The sequence below is a fragment of the Lissotriton vulgaris genome, unplaced genomic scaffold, assembly GCF_964263255.1.
Source record: "Lissotriton vulgaris unplaced genomic scaffold, aLisVul1.2 SCAFFOLD_827, whole genome shotgun sequence".
In the NCBI taxonomy this organism is placed as follows: Eukaryota; Metazoa; Chordata; class Amphibia; order Caudata; family Salamandridae; genus Lissotriton; species Lissotriton vulgaris.
This window is the reverse complement of record NW_028247218.1, coordinates 424,078-442,035: the sequence shown is the minus strand read 5'-3', so window position 1 is coordinate 442,035 and position 17,958 is coordinate 424,078.

The following is a 17,958-nucleotide window of genomic DNA, read 5'->3' as shown; positions in this document are numbered from 1 at the left end:
GTTCTGCACCACCTGAAGACGCGATAGGAGGTAGTCAGGCAGACCAAGGTAAATAATGTTAGAGTAGTCCAGCCTAGAACCAATCAGGGCCTGGACAGTGATCTTCCTGTGTTCCAAAGATAGAAGCGGCAGGAACTTTCTCAGCATCTTTAGGATGGCAAAGCATTTGCCGACTAGTCCCGACACCTGAGCCCCAAAGGAGAGACAGTTATCAACCTGAATGCCCAGGTTTTTTGCAGCCCCTGAGTCACCAGTGTGAGGGAACATGGCTGCCGGCCACCAATCTTTCCATTTGAGGTCAGCGGGGCAGCCGAAGAAAAGAACCTCGAATTTATCGGAGTTGCACTTGAGGCTGTGCTGACTAAACCAGTCGAGCACAGCCCCAAGGCAGCCCCTGATAGATGCCCCATCGAAGTCCTGTCCCCTGTCGCAGGTGAACAGGAGTTGAGTGTCGTCAGCGTACGACACAATCTGAGCCCCAAGGTCCTCCGCAAGTGCCGCCAGAGGGGTCATATAGATATTGAAGAGTGAGGGGCTCAGAATTGAGCCCTGCGGCACTCCGACCTCCAGAGGCCGCATTGCGGCAGAAAAAGGTGGAGCCCAGATCGTTTGCTGGCGGCCAGTGAGGAATGACCTGAACCATCTGAACACCGTCCCCCTTAGACCTATCTCCCAGAGCCTGGATAGGAGGCGGTCATGGGGCCAAGGTAGCAGAGGGTGAGCATAGGTTATCTTTTAGTGTGTACCTAGCTTACCCTGACTAGAGTGGTGGTTCCTACTTGAACAGGGTACATATCTCTGCTAACCAGACCCCCTTTACTAATACTGTGCCATTTATATGTGCAGGCTCCTTCAAAGAGTATATTTATTTTCTTCCCTTGTGGCTGGTTCTTTGAAGAATTCTCTTCCCTGGTCTAGGAGAGTAGGGAGCAGGGGAAGGAATCGATTCCTGGCCTGTGTTGGAACAAAGGTTTCCAGCAGGAAACAAAACTGGGGTCTCTCCTCCTCCAATTGTACTCCATATCTGTCAGATGCCTCTTTTATTACCTGGTTGTATATGCCAACATCGTCCGGGGGCGAAGGCCACGATGGATAACTGTCCACTACCTCTTCAAGGGAGTCAGTCTCAAGGTCTTGTCATTGAGGTTCTATATATTTAAATTCCCCTGAAACTTGATACATCCCAGCCTGATGTTCATATTCCTTTTCGCAGAAGAGTTCTTGTTCTTCTTCTTGAGGATCAGGTGTCAATGGATGCTCAATTTCCTCAACCACCTTCTCTCCCAGCTCCTTCAGTGTCAAAGTTTTTGGTAGTATCCTTATCCTTTTAGACTGTTGTCGAAGTCCTTTCTCTGTAGAAGAGTGGCCATCTCAGCTTTGAGGTGCCTATTCTTTTTAATATCGGTTGCCTGTTCTTCGGGGTCTAGACACACTGTTATTCTCTTCAGCGTTGAGGAGTATTTCGAAGATATGTCTGTCGTCGAGCTTTGATTTTCTGCTCATGACCGGTCTGATTTTGACATTGAAACTCCTTTTCTACATCTACGTCCGGCCTGGGATCTTTCAGCAGTTTTTGCCCCTTTGGTGTGTCCTTCAATGGATCTGTTAGGCTCCTTGTCCATGGGCGAGCCTGCAGTCAGCGAATGCTTTGACGTCGAGGCTCCCTTCAACATCCTTGAGTCCGTTTTTTGTGACTTGGATATTTTCTTCAAAGACGATGGATCTCTTCATCTTTTTGGTCGCCTGGCCGTCGAGGATCCACAGATCTGCTTCAGATGTTACTCCCTCAGCCTTTTCATCACCGTTTTCCTCTTTTTCACTTGAGACCCAGGTCTCTCAGGGAAGGAGTCGACTGTTGGCCCAGCATGTTGTGATAGACTCGTCTCTCTCTTTCTCATCCTCAGCATCTTCAATGTACACATGAAACAGGTGCTACAGTCTGCGCTTTCGTGCTCGACAGGTAGACAGAGGTTGCAGACCGGGTGTTTGTCTTAGTGTGAGAACTTGTGGTGGTAATTCTTGCAGAACTAGAATGGTGTCTTCTCTAGTAGGCCACACAGGGAACCCCCTGGAATTCTCAAAATCAGTCAAGGAAAATGTGTGTCCTTCTACCGCATTCTACTCCGGTACCCCTTTGGTGGTGGCGTACCTAGATTTTAGAAACTTTTGTAGGCAAACTTTTACCTCATATTGGAGATCCTTCAGCAAGCATCCAGACCCAAAGTGGAAAAAAAAGAATCTGAAGATGGTGAACAAAGGTGGGAGCTTCCGGAGTAAGCAGTACGATGTCAAAAGGGACACCTAATGAGGCCCTGTTGATGTCCACCAACAAAAGAAACAGGCATTTGCAATGCAATAGGTCATGCATTTACGTAAGTTTAAGCTATAGGCATTGTCATTTACAACGCCAATACCATAAACTTGCGTAAACGCTAGACCTATTGCATTGCAAATACTTGTTTAAGTGTAAAACTGAGCGCTGCGCCGCTTCAAGGACACCCCCCTCTTTTTTTCTTTTCTTCGACTTTAACACTGAGCGGGGTGTCCTTGAAGGGGCGCTGCGCTCAGTTTTACAGGAAAAAAACTGTTTTGTGTCCCTGAAGCAGGCACCACGCTCTTTTGGACTGCAGAAATACTTCCAATTGGCTCGCCCTATTGGCATTGTGCTTAAATTAGCATTTTTTGCACAGTTTTGCCCTCAGCCTCCATCTTGTGTGATGATCGAAACTAACTTCTGTCTCATTCGGTCTGCCTCAGCAGAAAGCAGCTCCGATATTTCTTTTTTTGTATTTCTTCAAGGTTGAGCTTCGCTGCCTTAAAGAATACATGAATGTGCCTTTGCATAACTTCCTTGTTAGATAGGCCCGTTCCCATGCTCTACCGTAGCGGGCACAGGCAGAGTAACCTTGCGGTAGAGATAACATGTACCTGATCCCAGGAGCGTAACTTCTCTTCTGTGTCTTCTTTGTTAGCCTGCTCCAACTAGAATTTTCCAGTTTTGGGCAGGTCTTGCTGGTCTTTTCCTTCAGCTCACTATAAAAGTTTTTTTTTAAATTACATTAAACAGAGCGAGGTGTCCCAGAAGTAGATGCCGAGCTCAGTATTAAATTCAAATAAAACTGAAGGCGGTATCCCTAAAGTGGGCGATACGCTCAGGATACAAAAAAAAAATAGCAGGTGCCCCCGTCCCCATAAGTGGCCATAAACAAAACAGTGCTCACCCCCTAAATGAAGCTGACTGTATACGGAGCCAATTAAAAGATCCAGTCGTCTTTGGCGGTCACAAATGGAGACGGGGCGGTTACAAGGAGGGTCTACCAAGCCTCATAATGAATCGGAAGCCAGCATTTACCAAGGACAATGACACAAGCCAATCAAAAACATGGGTGGGTGGAGAGTAGGTGAGGATTAAGCAGCATTGCTTAAGCAGACAATTGCATGCCTCGCAGAGCGAGCAGGGCTTGCACGCTGCTGCTAGGCTCAACCTAAAAATACTCCTACACCCAGTACATCTGACCATGAGGCACCGTAAACACATGACAGTAAAGGGGGGTGGGGACGTGCATTGTCTGATGAGTTATGAATGCCCAAAGCTCCCAGTTGCAAGGGATACTCTATTATGTATGTATAACTCTTATAGGGGGCGTATAGTGTAATGGGAAAAAACGGTCTCTTTATTCAGTCCTGCGTCACTGACAGTCAACAATAATCATTCTAGTACGCACCTTTAATGATGCCTGCTAGGGTTTTGAGACATTTTATAACTACATTACCCAGAGGGGACCTTTAACCTGTTGGCTGCTGCCACAATTTCGCGGCAGTGCTGCACTTACGAAAAACGGGCGGGCCGCGTCGGCCATTGGCCGACAGCAGCACTGGGGAGGTAGTGCTGCCATCGGCCAATGGCCGACGGCAGCATGGATGGGGTTAATATCACTGACATCAGTCACATTAACACCAGACTACAGTTTCCAGGACTGAGAAGCTGAGGTTAGAAGGACACAGTCTCACAGTTGTGATGGTGAAAGTCAGTTTATTGCCTTTTGATGAAGTTCAAGCCCACCCCATTATGGTCCACATGAAGGTCAGCTTGTTGTACCTCTGCTGCATGTCCCCACCCTCTACCCCACCCCAATAGGGCGAACCACTGAAAACTCAATCCAGATGCCAGCTCTGGTTCAGGTCAAGATCCTCGTCAACTCAAGCTTAAAACGAGCTGAGGTTAACAGAGGCGATGTGTCCTAGTGGCCACAACTGGCAAACAGGGTAAAGTCCTGGAATCAGCTCAGCATCCTGTGCGTCCAGCAAACCTCCCTAAGCCCAAAAATCACCTGTAGCATAGTCTGTGTCTGTTATGAAGGAGTCTTATGTCCCTGGGCACCATATATTTATTTATTATAAAGTTTTGTATAGCGCGAACAAGACCCGTGGGTATCAGAGCGCTTAACATGAGAGAGAAAAAGTGTAAACATATATATAAACAGTTAGCGAGCAACCGCTGTGAGGTAGATGATATATATATTCGTAACACCTGTGGACGTTAGCGTACATAAATATGCTATGACAAAATTACTAACAAAAGCATGTATATATAACAGATATGACAAAGTTACTAACAAAAGCATGTATATATAACAGATATGAGGTAGCTCGGTATATGTTCATGCAAGATGCTGTTCTCCTGTTCACTCAAAGTAGCCATTACTAATGGCCTTTCGGTTGTTCTCATATCATAGGATACGTATTCCATTATAGATTTACCTATGTCTCCCTTTCTAATGGCGTACAAGATCAGTACTGGGCAGTAGTAAATCCGAACCAAGAACAGTGTACTAAGTAATGTATCTATTCATCTGCAGGCTCTTCACTTCACGCTTGAATGTTACCAGATTCTGGATCTTCCTGATGTTTGGAGGGAGTGAGTTCCAGATTCTGGGGGCAGCTCCTGAGAACGCTCTGTCATAGGTTTTTTTCTTTCGGAAGAAGGCTGGCCGTAGAAGCAACTCCTTAGCACTCCTAGCTGGTCTGTTGCCACCGGACAACTGAATTTTCTTGGCTAGATATCTTGGGGTGTTCTCGTGTAATGCTTTGTGTGTGATGCATGCTATCTTCATTTGGATTCTTGCTTCATACGGTAGCCAGTTCAATACTTTCAGGTGCGGGGATATATGATCATATTTCCTGGTTCCGGTGATAAGTCTTGCCGCAGCGTTAAGGCAGGCTTTCAATGGTGCTGTGGACGTTTTTGGTAATCCAGCCAAGGTAGTGCAGCCATATTCAATCCTCGAGATAACTAAGGATTGGATTGCCACTTTGAGGTCAGACTCTGTGATGTATGGTTTCAATTTTCTTAAGTAGTTCAAGTGAAAGCGGGCACTTTTCGCCATTGAAATTAATATGGGCTTTCATGTCTAGATTCTCGTCTAGGGTGATTCCTAGAGATTTAGCTGAGTTGACAAGGGTTGGGGTGCAGTTTAGCGCAGTCACGACTTTCGTCCAATCCTTTATTTCTGTATGGCTCCTTGGTGGAGAAATTAGTAAGAACTCTGTTTTATGTGCATTCAGCTTCAGGTGGTTTGTGGTTAACCATTGAAGTGCCATTTTTAGTGTCTCATTCATTAATTCCAAATCTTTTAGGGATGCGATCTTTAAGTATATTTGCGTGTCGTCAGCATACATGTGATAAGATATTTGAGATTTTTGGAGAATTTCTGTGAGTGGTTCGACGTATAGGTTAAACAGATCAGGGGATAATGTCGAACCTTGAGGGACTCCAATTGAGATAGGGCACGGAGGTGAAGTTGATTGGTTAACCAGGAAGCGTTGTGTTCTGTTCTGTAAAAAGGACTCAAACCAGTTCAGCACAATTCCCGATAGTCCCATCCTGTCCCGTAGCCTGGCCAGTAATGCCTCATGATTTACCGTATCAAATGCCGATGACAGGTCTAGGAGAATCAGTAAGCATGCTTGATTTTGGTCAAGGGCCTGCAGCGCGTCATCAATAATATGAAGAATCGCTGTTTCCGTGCTGTGCCCTGCTCTGAATCCCGATTGACATTCGTCTAGCAAGGAGAATTTGGTGATGTGTTGGCTCAGTTGGTTCTGCACACATTTCTCAGTCAGCTTGGCCAGTAGAGGGATGTTGGTCACTGGGCGAAAGTTATTTGGATCTGATGCATCCGCTGTGGGTTTTTTGATTATGGGAACGACTTGACCTGTTTTTAGGCAGTCGGGAAGGATCCCTTGTGAAAGTGACGCATTTATTATTTCGGTCCATATTGGAATCAGGATGTGATTAATTTCTTTTACGCATTTTGCAGGCAGAAGGTCTTGGTAGTGGTTGTTAGGTTTGATTCCTGCGAGCGTCTTAGCAATCGTGTGTTGGTCATATAGTTCGAATGATTCCCAGCTCGCCTTGTTTTTTGCGATGGTGCAATTCGTTGTGCAATCCGTTGTAGAGTCAGCATCGTTAGTAAACGGAGGTTCGTTGAGAAGGTTCGACGCCGAGTTTCTAAGCTCTACTTCGAGTGTTTTGGCCTTTTCCGTGAAAAATGTGGAAAATTCATCACAGTTTAGAGGTGTTTTTGAATTTTCTAGCACTGATTTGGCTAGTTTGTTTGATTGCTCCTTTAGGATTTCAAATAGTTTTCGTGGTCTGTTTTTGGCATTATCCAGTTCTGCTCTTATAAATTCCTTTTTTGAGTTGATGATCTTTTTATTATATTGGTTCCTTATTTTTCTGAGGGCTTCCAGTTCCGGAGATGATGGGTGTTGCCTCCATTTTCTTTCGGCCATTCTCAATTTGCGTCTATCTTCGTTTAGTGCTTCGTTAAACCATGGGTTTTTTGTCTTCTCTGAGATTCTTTTCAATTTTAATGGCATGGTGTTATTAACAATATTTTCAACAGCTGCTATGTAGTGATCCGTCAGCTCGTTAACTTTTTCCAGGTTGTTGGGTGGCTTTAAGTCTCTTTCGCAGCTTTCGACCAGTAGTTCCATATTTGCTTCTTTTGTGTCCCGGGTCCATTTTTTGGCTTTGAAAGGTTGTCTGGTCCTACCTTTTCTCAATGTGGGTATCATGAAAGTTATGGCATGATGATCAGACCAGTCACATGGTGTTATGGAGTGGATTGTTGCAGCATTGTTTCTTGAGATAATCCAGTCTAACGTCGCTCCTTTAGAGTGTGTGGGTAGTGTGCACGCTTGAGTGAGGTTTAGTTCAGTGAGGAAGCCTTTCAGCATGTTGACCAGTTTGTCATTGCAGTTCTCCCAGTGAAGATTGAAGTCGCCTAGAAATATGTTATTGGCAGCGTTGTTAGAGTTGGCTGTTATGATCTCCATTAACTCTACTATAAACTTTTCATTATCTCCTGGTGGGTGGTAAAATGTATGCAAGTTGCATTGTTGAATGTTGGTTGATCTTATGTTAAGACCAAGATACTCACAGGATTCTAGCGGGTCGGCCTGAATTTGTTTAACCTCTATGTCAGATCGATGAATACAGGCTATCCCTCCCCCTAGCTTTATGGGTCTATCAAGTCTCAAAATGTTGAATTGCGGTGGTACGAACAGATCCATGGTTGGGGATGAAGATTCCGTAAGCCATGTTTCAGTAAGGATTGCCAGGTCAATGTCCTTGTTGAGGATGAGGTCCGCTATGTCCGATGCATGTTTGGTTGCTGATCGACAGTTGAGTAGTAGACAGGTCAGATGTTTTTCCTTTGTACTAGTGTTCACATTTTCGGCTTCGTTTGGAGTTATCTGTATATGCTGTAAGTTGTGGGGGTTGGATGTTCTATTGTTTTTTCTCAATGATCTGTTAGCATCAGGTGGTAATGTTTTGATTCTCTCCCCTTCGATGTGGTCCGATCGATTATATGTTCGGATTAAGGCCAGCGTTTCCTCTTTAGATAGTGGTTTAGTCCTGTCTGGTCTGTTGTCTCTCTGTTTTAAACGCATGTTACGCTCTCTATGTGAAGAATGAGCAAGGTTTTGGATATCCGTGACTTTAGAATGAATGTTCACCGTCATCTCTCCAATTTTTTCAATTGTCTGTACGGTATTAATAGTGGCTTTTGCTAGCTTACTCACTAGTTTCTGAAGCTTATTAAAGTCCTTCTTGTTCTGATGAGATTTCTTAAGGGCGGCCGATCTGTACCTCCCTTCTACTCTTCTCCTTTTTGGCTTGGTTCTTAGTTGCGCTGCTATTTCCTTTATCTCCTCTATTTGATTGTCGGTTCCAATTCTATGAGGTGTGACGTTGGTGCTGGATATGTTCCGAGTTACTAGGGGCATGTTTGTGGGTGAAGGTCTGCATGTCGCTGGTGTTGTAATAGCGAGCGGTATCGGGAGGTTGATGTAGTTAGATAAATCCTGTGTAGTTGGTAGTTCGTTTGATGGTGGAGGTGTGAACGACGTTGGAATTGTGCTGGAGAGGGTGTGGGATGTAGGACGGCTGGTGACTTCTGTCTCAACCAGTGTATGCTCTACGAGAGGGGCCTCGTGGTTCAGGAGTAGGGGCGACTCTTCTCTTTGGCACTGGTAGTGTTCTTTGTTTGTCTGATAGGTAGACTTCTCAGTTCTTACAGTCGTGTTCTCCGGTACTGTCATTACTAGACCAGTAGTCTCTACCTGGTTATGGTTTTGCGCATGATCGTTCCTGGTTCTATTTGCGCCTCTGATGGTGACATCGTGAATATCTAGAGTGTCTACTGGTGGGGTTAGGAGACGTAGATTACTCAGGTCGTCCATTGAGTCTTTTACCGATCGGAAAATCTTGGCAAATCTCTCTAGATCTCGATTTGCTGCTTGTATCAGCACCATTCCCGATTTATATATCGTGATGCTAAGTTCGGCTCTGCATCTTTCTGACGGTGAGGTTGACATTTTTAAGCCATGAGGGATGTTTTTCGTGGTTTTTATGGTAAGCATCCTAGAGAAGGCATTGCGCCATTTAGCTGTTCTGAATGTGTAGAATATGAGGTCATTCATTTTCGTACCATTAGTTATATTGAAGTATAGGTCTGCGAATAGTATGTCCGGGTTTTTTCTCAGGGAGTCATGTTTAAACTTCTTAGCTGCATTTTTAGATAAATTATGGGGGTATTTTATACTCTGGACACTTAAGCCAGCAGACTCAAGGTATCTTTCAGTCATTTTTGCTCAGAACTGCACGTATTATGGTGATTCTTGCTCCGTTTTATTCCAGGTAGCTCCACTGCTGGTGTTATTTGTTGCTGGATTTATTCCCCGATCTAGAAGTGTGTGGTTGTAGCTTTCGCTGGGTAGTACTGGATATAGCTTCTCTTATTCCACGATTATTCCACATTTACCTCTGGTAGTTGTAGTTTCAGAGTGCTTAATAATTAATTAATTATTAGCCGGCTGACCTTTGCTCTGCTCTGTGTTGGGTGTAAAAGCTAATCCTAGTAAGAACCTTGAAAGATGGCTGCCGTTATATTTGTTTTTATACAGGCAGTGAGACCTTTCTCTCTTTCCCCTTCTTACTCCAGTCCAGCTTCCCTCGTCGATTGGTTCCGCTTCCCTGGCTCTCCTTTAGTTAGTCATATTGCTGTGACCTTGTTTGTTGTAGAGATTCCGCTTTTCACACACGTGTGGATATTTGTGCCAAATCCTCAAAAATATTTGATCCATGTTAAATGTCCGCATTGGCCGCCATTTTAAGGTCAGGCGGGGCGGACTGCAGACTTATTGTTAAGTTTCCTGTTCTCTCCTCAGCGTGGCGGCGGGGGGGGGCGAGGATGGGCATTGGGGAGCTGCGCTGCAGCAGCGCGGGTGCCTGTACCTCAGATCGCCCCGCACCTCCTCTCTGCTGTGCTCTGTCCCTGGTCCCCGTCCTTGGTCCCAGTGACGCCGTCTCAGCCCACCATCGGCACGGACCTCGCTCGCCTCGCCCTGAGAGCCCTGCGCTCTCTACCCGCTCCGCCAACAGCCTCCAATGTGTCAGGCGATGTCGTCTCTGCCCGGCGTCCTCCCAGTCCAGCACCCCTCTCAGCACGGGAGTCGGAAGACTGCGAGGCTGTCACGTCTCCTTACGAAGTATTGTGTTGTCCTGTATTTTCCTTTCGGTTCCCGTGTCACGGGTCGACGGTCCTGACGGTCTTAGGCTGCAGAGGGGGATATTCAGGGATTTATGCCAGACTTGGCGATCCCAAATCCCGGAGCTCTTGCCTAGGACTACTGGTCAGCGGCCAACTTCGTTGCACAAGACAAGCGACTTGCATCTTAGTTGACTGGTGCCATTTCATCAGGGCATGTGTGGAGGGAAAATGTAATGTCTCAGAGTTCATGATTAAACACTCTAATTTTTAATGAATACTGTACAAATAATCTGATATTCTAAAGTGAAACGCTTCCACTGTTAAGGAAAACACTTCTCTGAATTTAGAAGACACTATCATATTGTAACATTATGTTTGGTGCATGATTTGAATGGAAAATACTTTCAAGGCTGGCTCCTGCACGGGCTCTTGCAGCCAGAGCCGCTCTTGGCGCAGCTCTCCATGCTGATTTGATGTCTCAACCACCTCCTCCTCCCCACAACAGGTCCTGTGGTGATCTTGGGCTCAGCTGCCTCTGTGCCATCCAACCTGTAGTGTCCTGCGGGAAACGTTCTAGTGTTCCGCAGGAAGCTTTAATCCCAGCCTCTCCTTTCAGGGCTGGACTCACTGCACCCCCACATCCATCCATCACGGGTGCCACGAGTGACGTGGCCCCACCAATAAAAAGGGCCCGCGTGCACGTGCTCGTGGCTGGTTAGTACACTATCTATCATGGTGTCTTTGTCAGTTATTTATATGATGTGGGCCTGAGGCCGAACATCACACTACCCTCACCTTCCAGTGCACTGTGATCCAAGTGTCCTCATTCACCTGAGAAATGTTGCTTCAGTACTACAGGGGTCCCTGAGCTTTCGCCCACTCAGCCTCAGAAAATGAGCCCCGAGATTTGTTCCACCCCTCAATCTGATACAAGATGGCTGCTGCTCTTGTAATGCTACCCATGGTGGGAGGTCTGCTCGTGCTTCTCTGCCATTCTCTTGTCCAACTACTCTTAGGTCAGCCCCAAGTCTCAAGCGCATCAAGGCCTGGAACTCTGATGGTTATTTTAGGCTTTTTAAGCTGCATCCCCATGCAAATCTTACATCAGATACCAAGTGTCATTGTCGCGGTTCTGTTAGAGCCAGTGCATGCGCAACACCCGCCGAGCTATCTTAAGTAACGGATGACAGTACTGTCTGGGATTAATACACTCTCCGTTCTTGTTCCTGCTCACTTTCAGCGGAAGGAGCTCAAGCAATATGATGCCTTGTGTAAATGGTGTGTCCCTGAGGTGAAAGGTTTGAAACATCCCTTCCAGTGTCATTGGTACACTGACGCAAGTAGCAAATTGGTCCCTACTATCAAAACTGCACAGTAAATACATACCTCTGTCTAAATATTCTTTCCATTTCACCAGGGAGGGGAAAGACAGCATATAACAGCGAGCATTGAGCTGTACTGGGGTGCAGTGACTAGCCTCTCCACACACAGAGAGGGTGGGTGTACTATGATGCACTGCGCAACAAGTGTGGCGTGCACAATGGATGACGTCAAGCAGTAAGGGGTGGTATTGCCAGGGGGTCCTCGGCTTTGCCTGTGAGTTGGAGGGGTCCACCTTCAGCAGAGAAGAGGGGGGACACACCGGATGGGCCTGCAGGCGTTCTCGGTCAATGAGTCCACCATTTTAACTTCCCTTGTATCCTGCGCTCGCGAGCCCTGGCTAGCAAGTAGGTCACTGTGCTAGACTTAAAGTGTTTTAAATACATTCAAGGTGAAGACATATATGGCCAAAAAAGTGTTTCTAGGGCTAAACGCTGCACGATACTGCAGTCAGTTTCTGCCGCTGTATTTTACTCTACAAAATGCATCTCGAATGCAGAGGAGGGGACACAGCTCTGTTAATATTTCATATACAACCAGTCAGAAATCACAAGTCGACCTCCACAAGCAGCATGATTCAGAAACAGAGAAGCAACAGACACTCAGACAGAATTCGTCACCTCAAAAATAAAACATGCTTCGACAAAGATGACCCTAAGAATTAGCAAAAGACACAATGGACGGAATGGAGAACAAATCAAAACATTCACCCCCAATCAAGAGATATGGGTTAAATCCATCATTCCTTTGCTCACCATGCCACCCCAGTTTAGACCTGGCCATATGCAAATCAGTCTTGACCCTGTGCCTCATGGAAACAGTCCAGCCCAAATTACTAAGCAAGGTCCTCCCTGGACCGGAAACAAGCATCCTAGGACTGGTTTCTGGGTTTCACCCCTCTTCAGCCAGGATAGCTTGAATCCAGTGGCACAGTGAGCCCGGGACCCATGTCTGGGCATACCCGGTGCACTTAGGACGAGGAAGAAAAAGACACACAATTGATGGACGGAATGCAGAACAAATCAAAACATTCACCCCCAGTCAAGAGATCTGGGTTAAATCCATCATTCTGTTGCTCACCATGCCACCCCAGTTTAGACCTGGCCATATGCAAATCAGTCTTGACCCTGTGCCTCATGGGAACAGTCCATCCCGACTGCTAAGCCAGGTCCTCCCCCGCCCTCCTGGTGGTCTCTTTGTCCCCTCACCCTGTCGCCGTTTGGGTGTCCTCTGGTCGCTCCGTCCAAAGGCCTGGTCTGGCGTCGGTGTGTTGTTTTCCTCCGGTCGTCGGATGGTCTTGCTTGCGGTGAATCGTCCCCTCTCGGGGACGGGTTCTGATTTCTTTGTTTTCGGGTGAGGGGACTGTGGGGGTGCAGAGGCATAGTCGTGTGCGCTAAGCCCCTGCCACGGCCTAGGTAATGTTTGGGGGCATGTGGGGTCGCACGAGTTGATCCACTTTTATTGCATTGTGGTTTTCGCTCCTCGGAGAGGCCATGGGACCGCAGGAGGTTAAAAAACAATTCTGCTTCTGGCATAGTTCGGGGAGGGGGCGGTCCCGGGACTGCTGCCCTTGTTTCGGCTCCACGTGTGAGAGGAGTAGAGGCAGGCTGTTTCGGTGGTTTTTAGACGTGAATACTTGGGACGCTTTCGTTTCTCGCGTCATTTATTTGTGTTGTGTTGCTACATTATTGGGTGTTAAGTGCTTGAAGTTGGGTAATATGTGAGGGAGGGAGCACAACTAACACCCCCCCCAAATGGAATAGGCGGCTTGGCTGACTTTTGGGGGGTACGCCGGTAGGTCGCTTGAATGCTCCACCCCTCTTAGGGGGAGGGCGTGAGCAAGAGGGTGGACCAATGGTTCACCTGAAGTGGGAGTGGCTATCCGTTTCCCTCCCTACTGCGTTCCCGGTGCTTTCAGGGTGGGGGGAACTGTCTTCTAATCTTTTTATTTGTGTTGCAGGCGGAGTTATAGGGCGATCCAGAGGCAGAAAGGTACTCAGGGGTACCCTCTTCAGGAGCACAAAGGGTGCTGAGGTCTAATATCCCCAGGAAGTCTGTGCGGTGGACCCTGGGGTGCAAGGGCGCCCCGCTATCCTACGGGCGGATAGAAACCTGTACAACCGGGGGTCGCTTGAACGCTCCGCCCCTCGTAGGGGGGGGGGGGGGGGGGGGCGTGAGCAAGAGGGTGGACCAATGGTTCACCGGAAGTGGAAGTGGCTATCCCTCACCACAACCGATAAGCAATGATTGGCTAAGACCAAAATGCAAGTTGGCCCTGCCCCACGCAGCAGGGGGAAATTGGTCCCCAGCACAGAAATTAAAGATATCCAGCTAAAATCTATAAGCAGTGACCCCCCTGTGTCGAACTCACTATCAGCCCAGTTACTGAATCGGACCAGAGAAATAAAAGCACTTAAGATAGCCGTGGCCCAGCTCTCTGAATCCTTTATCAGGGTTCATAATGTAGTTCAAACACTAAAAGACAGACCAGGTTGTCAATCCCTACCCAGGGTACATGACATGGGAGGACAGCATCATATACAACCATCTAGAGTGGGTCACTTGGCCATTACCAATGTTGCTGAGGGGGGGGGAGGAAAGTGCCAGCAAGATAAATACTGGATGGGGGACAGGAGTCCACAGCACTTTTAATGGGGAAGGGGGGACAAAATAAATAGGATGGTGGAATGAAGTCTCTCATCCTCAAAACCAGAGGTCATGGGGGGCGTGGCTACGGCTGCAATGGAGCCAGTAGTGTTCGGGTAGACCTCTGCAGGAGTCTCCCCTGAACAGGCTGATAACACCGGATACAGTCGTGGATGAAGCCACTACCAAAGCGGAGAACCCACGGGGTGCCATCCTGCTGCAGCGGAATCGACTGTTAAGTGCTTGAAGTTGGGTAATATGTGAGGGAGGGAACACAACTAACACCCCCCCCAAATGGAATAAGCGGCTTGGCTGACTTTTGGGGGATACGCCGGTAGGTCGCTTGAATGCTCCGCCCCTCGTAGGGGGAGGGCGTGAGCAAGAGGGTGGACCAATGGTTCACCTGAAGCGGGAGTGGCTATCCGTTTCCCTCCCTACTGCGTTCCCGGTGCTTTCAGGGTGGGGGGAACTGTCTTCTAATCTTTTTATTTGTGTTGCAGGCGGAGTTATAGGGCGATCCAGAGGCAGAAAGGTACTCAGGGGTACCCTCTTCAGGAGCACAAAGGGTGCTGAGGCCTAATATCCCCAGGAAGTCTGTACGGTGGACCCTGGGGTGCGAGGGCGCCCGCTATCCTACGGGCGGCTAGAAACCTGTACAACCGGGGGTCGCTTGAACGGTCCGCCCCTCGTAGGGGGGGGCGTGAGCAAGAGGGTGGACCAATGGTTCACCGGACGTGGGAGTGGCTATCCCTCACCACAATCGATAAGCAATGATTGGCTAATACCACGAGGCAAGTTGGCCCTTCAGGTGGTAGGCCACAAGGGGCGGTTTGCCTTTGGATCGCCTGTAAGATAACCCACCATGTTGGCATATGTGTATGCTAATAAACCTGCAGCTATTTTCTCTCCAACAAAAAGTTGTCTTGTCTGCTTATTTATGCTTCATGTACGTTGCTGCGAGAGGGCTGGTGAGTGGGCCGATATTGGCACTATGACTCTTCCAAGTGGAATCCCTAACATCTTGCCTGGCTTCGCGGAACAGATGACTCATGGCGTGTAGGAGAGCCTGAGGAGTGAGCGCCGGGGAGGTGAGCTACAGGACCACTGGCGGGCAGGCTGAGTTGACCGAATAGTGGCCCCGGTTGTACCACTATCCCACCTGGGGATGAAGTTGAAGTGCCTCCTCACTCCACCCTTGGGAGAGTCTGCAGCCAGAGCAGCTCCCCCGGCGATACTATGAGCCCGGGTGCTGCTCCAATCTCGCCGCCCTCGTAGACTTCCACCCTCTAACCCTCCCGCCGCTGCAGCTACCAACCATTATCAAAGCTAATAACGCTTAGCCTTGTTGTTCCTTAACATTTACCTTTCGCCAGTTCCCCATCGGCTGGCGGTGTCCTGCTCCTCTCTCCACGCTACGGTTTCTTCGGTTGGCTCCCTGCACCTCTGCCCTTCTCTGTCTTCAATGACTGTCTTCATTCCCGCTCTTCTCTTTGGATTCCTGTTACCGCAAACCCTATAAAGGAAGCACAGGGAAAAACAACATCAATTAGATAAGCAACCAAGATAAGTGAACACATACTTTCCACTTTGGGAACTATTGTTGAAACGCGTCCTGGTATAAGTTGGCCGAAAGGACATTTTGGGAAAGCAGGTGGAACCACAGATGTTTTTCAAAACCTAGATCTGAAGTTGTGGACTTCTTTGATTACCTCAAGACAAACTGAATACCAAGAGCTGGAAGCCAGAAGAAGTAAAGTAAAGTGGGGGGCACGCCGGTAGTGCGAGGACCACAACCCCTAAAATTCCAAGTGGCCGGCGAGCCGCTCATGGCACCGCTCCTGCGTGCCGTGAGGTGCTAGAAAACATCGAGGTACCTCCCACCGCGCGCCGTATGCGCACGGGTGGGCCAGTCTGCACCCGTCGAAAGCCCGGAGGAGGCAGGGCTGGGCCACCCACCTGACTTCTCTCTCACCACTGCACAACCTGCTAATTTGTCACATCTCCACCACCGGAACCAGGTACTGTTAAATGCTGCCCTACAGTGGCATCCTGTTTTTTCATTACATCCCTTTGGGCCATTGACTTTGAACTAATATAGTGTTGCCCCAAAAGTTCCAGAATGGGAAAGTGAAAGGCCAAGGAGGAGGGTGCACAAACTTCAAAGTTAAAGGTTGCGAAGAAGAGTAAAAAGGTCACAAATAGCTATGAAGGACACAAAGATGGGAGTGGGGGGGGGGGGTACTCGACCATGTTGACAGTCTTATCGGACATTGAAGGTATCCTTGAATCTAACAGTCCATGTGTTCCAGCACATAGCACACAACCAATATACAGTATTTTCAAAGGCTGCAACAAGATACTATGTAATAGTGAGAATGAGGGGACTAGTCAGATAGCTGCTCACAGCTCCACCCCAAACGTAGTTGGAAACTCAGCCACAGAAGGGGCAGGATTGGTAGGTGACCTTGCCATCTTCCAATGTAGTAACAGCTATGCCCCTCTCTCAGATATGGCTGCTTCTTCGGAGGGGTCTAATGCAATTAGTAGTGACCTAATTAAAGAGAGGCCCTCAGTATAAAGACGATTAAAAAGGAAAACACACCCAATGACTAGCCCTGCCCCACGCAGCAGGGGGAAATTGGTCCCCAGCACAGAAATTAGAGATATCCAGCTAAAATCTATAAGCAGTAACCCCCCTGTGTCGAACTCACTATCAGCCCAGTTTCTGAATCGGACCAGAGAAATAAAAGCACTTAAGATAGCCGTGGCCCAGCTCTCTGAATCCTTTATTAGGGTTCATAATGTAGTTCAAACACTAAAAGACAGACCAGGTTGTCAATCCCTACCCAGGGTACATGACATGGGAGGACAGCATCATACACAACCATCTAGAGTGGGTCACTTGGCCATTACCAATGTTGCGGGGGGGGGTTAGGACAGTGCCAGCAAGATAAATACTGGAAGGGGTACAGGAGTCCACAGCACTTTGAATGGGGAAGGGGGGACAAAATAAATAGGATGGTCCACTGAAGTCTCCCAGCCTCAAAACCAGAGGTCATGGGGGGCGTGGCTACGGCTGCAATGGAGCCAGACGTGTTCGGGTAGACCTCTGCAGGAGTCTCCCCTGAACAGGCTGATAACACCGGATACAGTCGTGGATGAAGCCACTACCAAAGCGGAGAACCCACGGGGTGCCATCCTGGTGCAGCGGAATCGATCTGGACTCGCCCAAGCCCCGCTGCGTACCATCCGACTGGTGAGGCTGCTTGCTGAATGGCCCCGGTGAGGACGGCTTAAACTATGCTAGTCCGGGGTCTGGCTCCACCCACAAGGCCACAAGGAATGGCGCAGTTGCCATGAACAGTCAGCAAATAAATCTGACTGCGGCTCTTGACCAGATGCCTGCCGGTGTGTGATGTGCTGTGGCGGGGGCCCCGGCCGCGCTGCCCGCCTGCCCCTGCGTGTGCGGGCCGATACTGCTTGGTGCTCGCCTTGCCGCGGGAGAGGGGCTGTGAACGGAGGCGATGACCGGATTCCTAAAATGGCCGTCGCATTGGTTGCGGAGCTGTTTTGAGCAACTCCCGGACCCTGATATGATGCTGTAGGTGCTCGCCCCCCTGATGCTTGGATTTACACTGTCGATGAAGTGCCGGGAGTGGCCGGAGCCCCAGCGGTGCTGTCCGCGGGATTCCCGGCCTTGATTTTGTCCAACTCGGCACCCGACGACTGCAGTGGCTGCGGGGGCGTGAAGTGAGCGGACCCTGTTTGGCCCGATCGAGCTGCAGCTGCCCGCGAGGTGTGACCGGAGAGAGTGCCTCCCCTCTCCTCCTGCTGGGGGGCTGAGGAAGGCTGCTGAATGGAAAGGATTTGC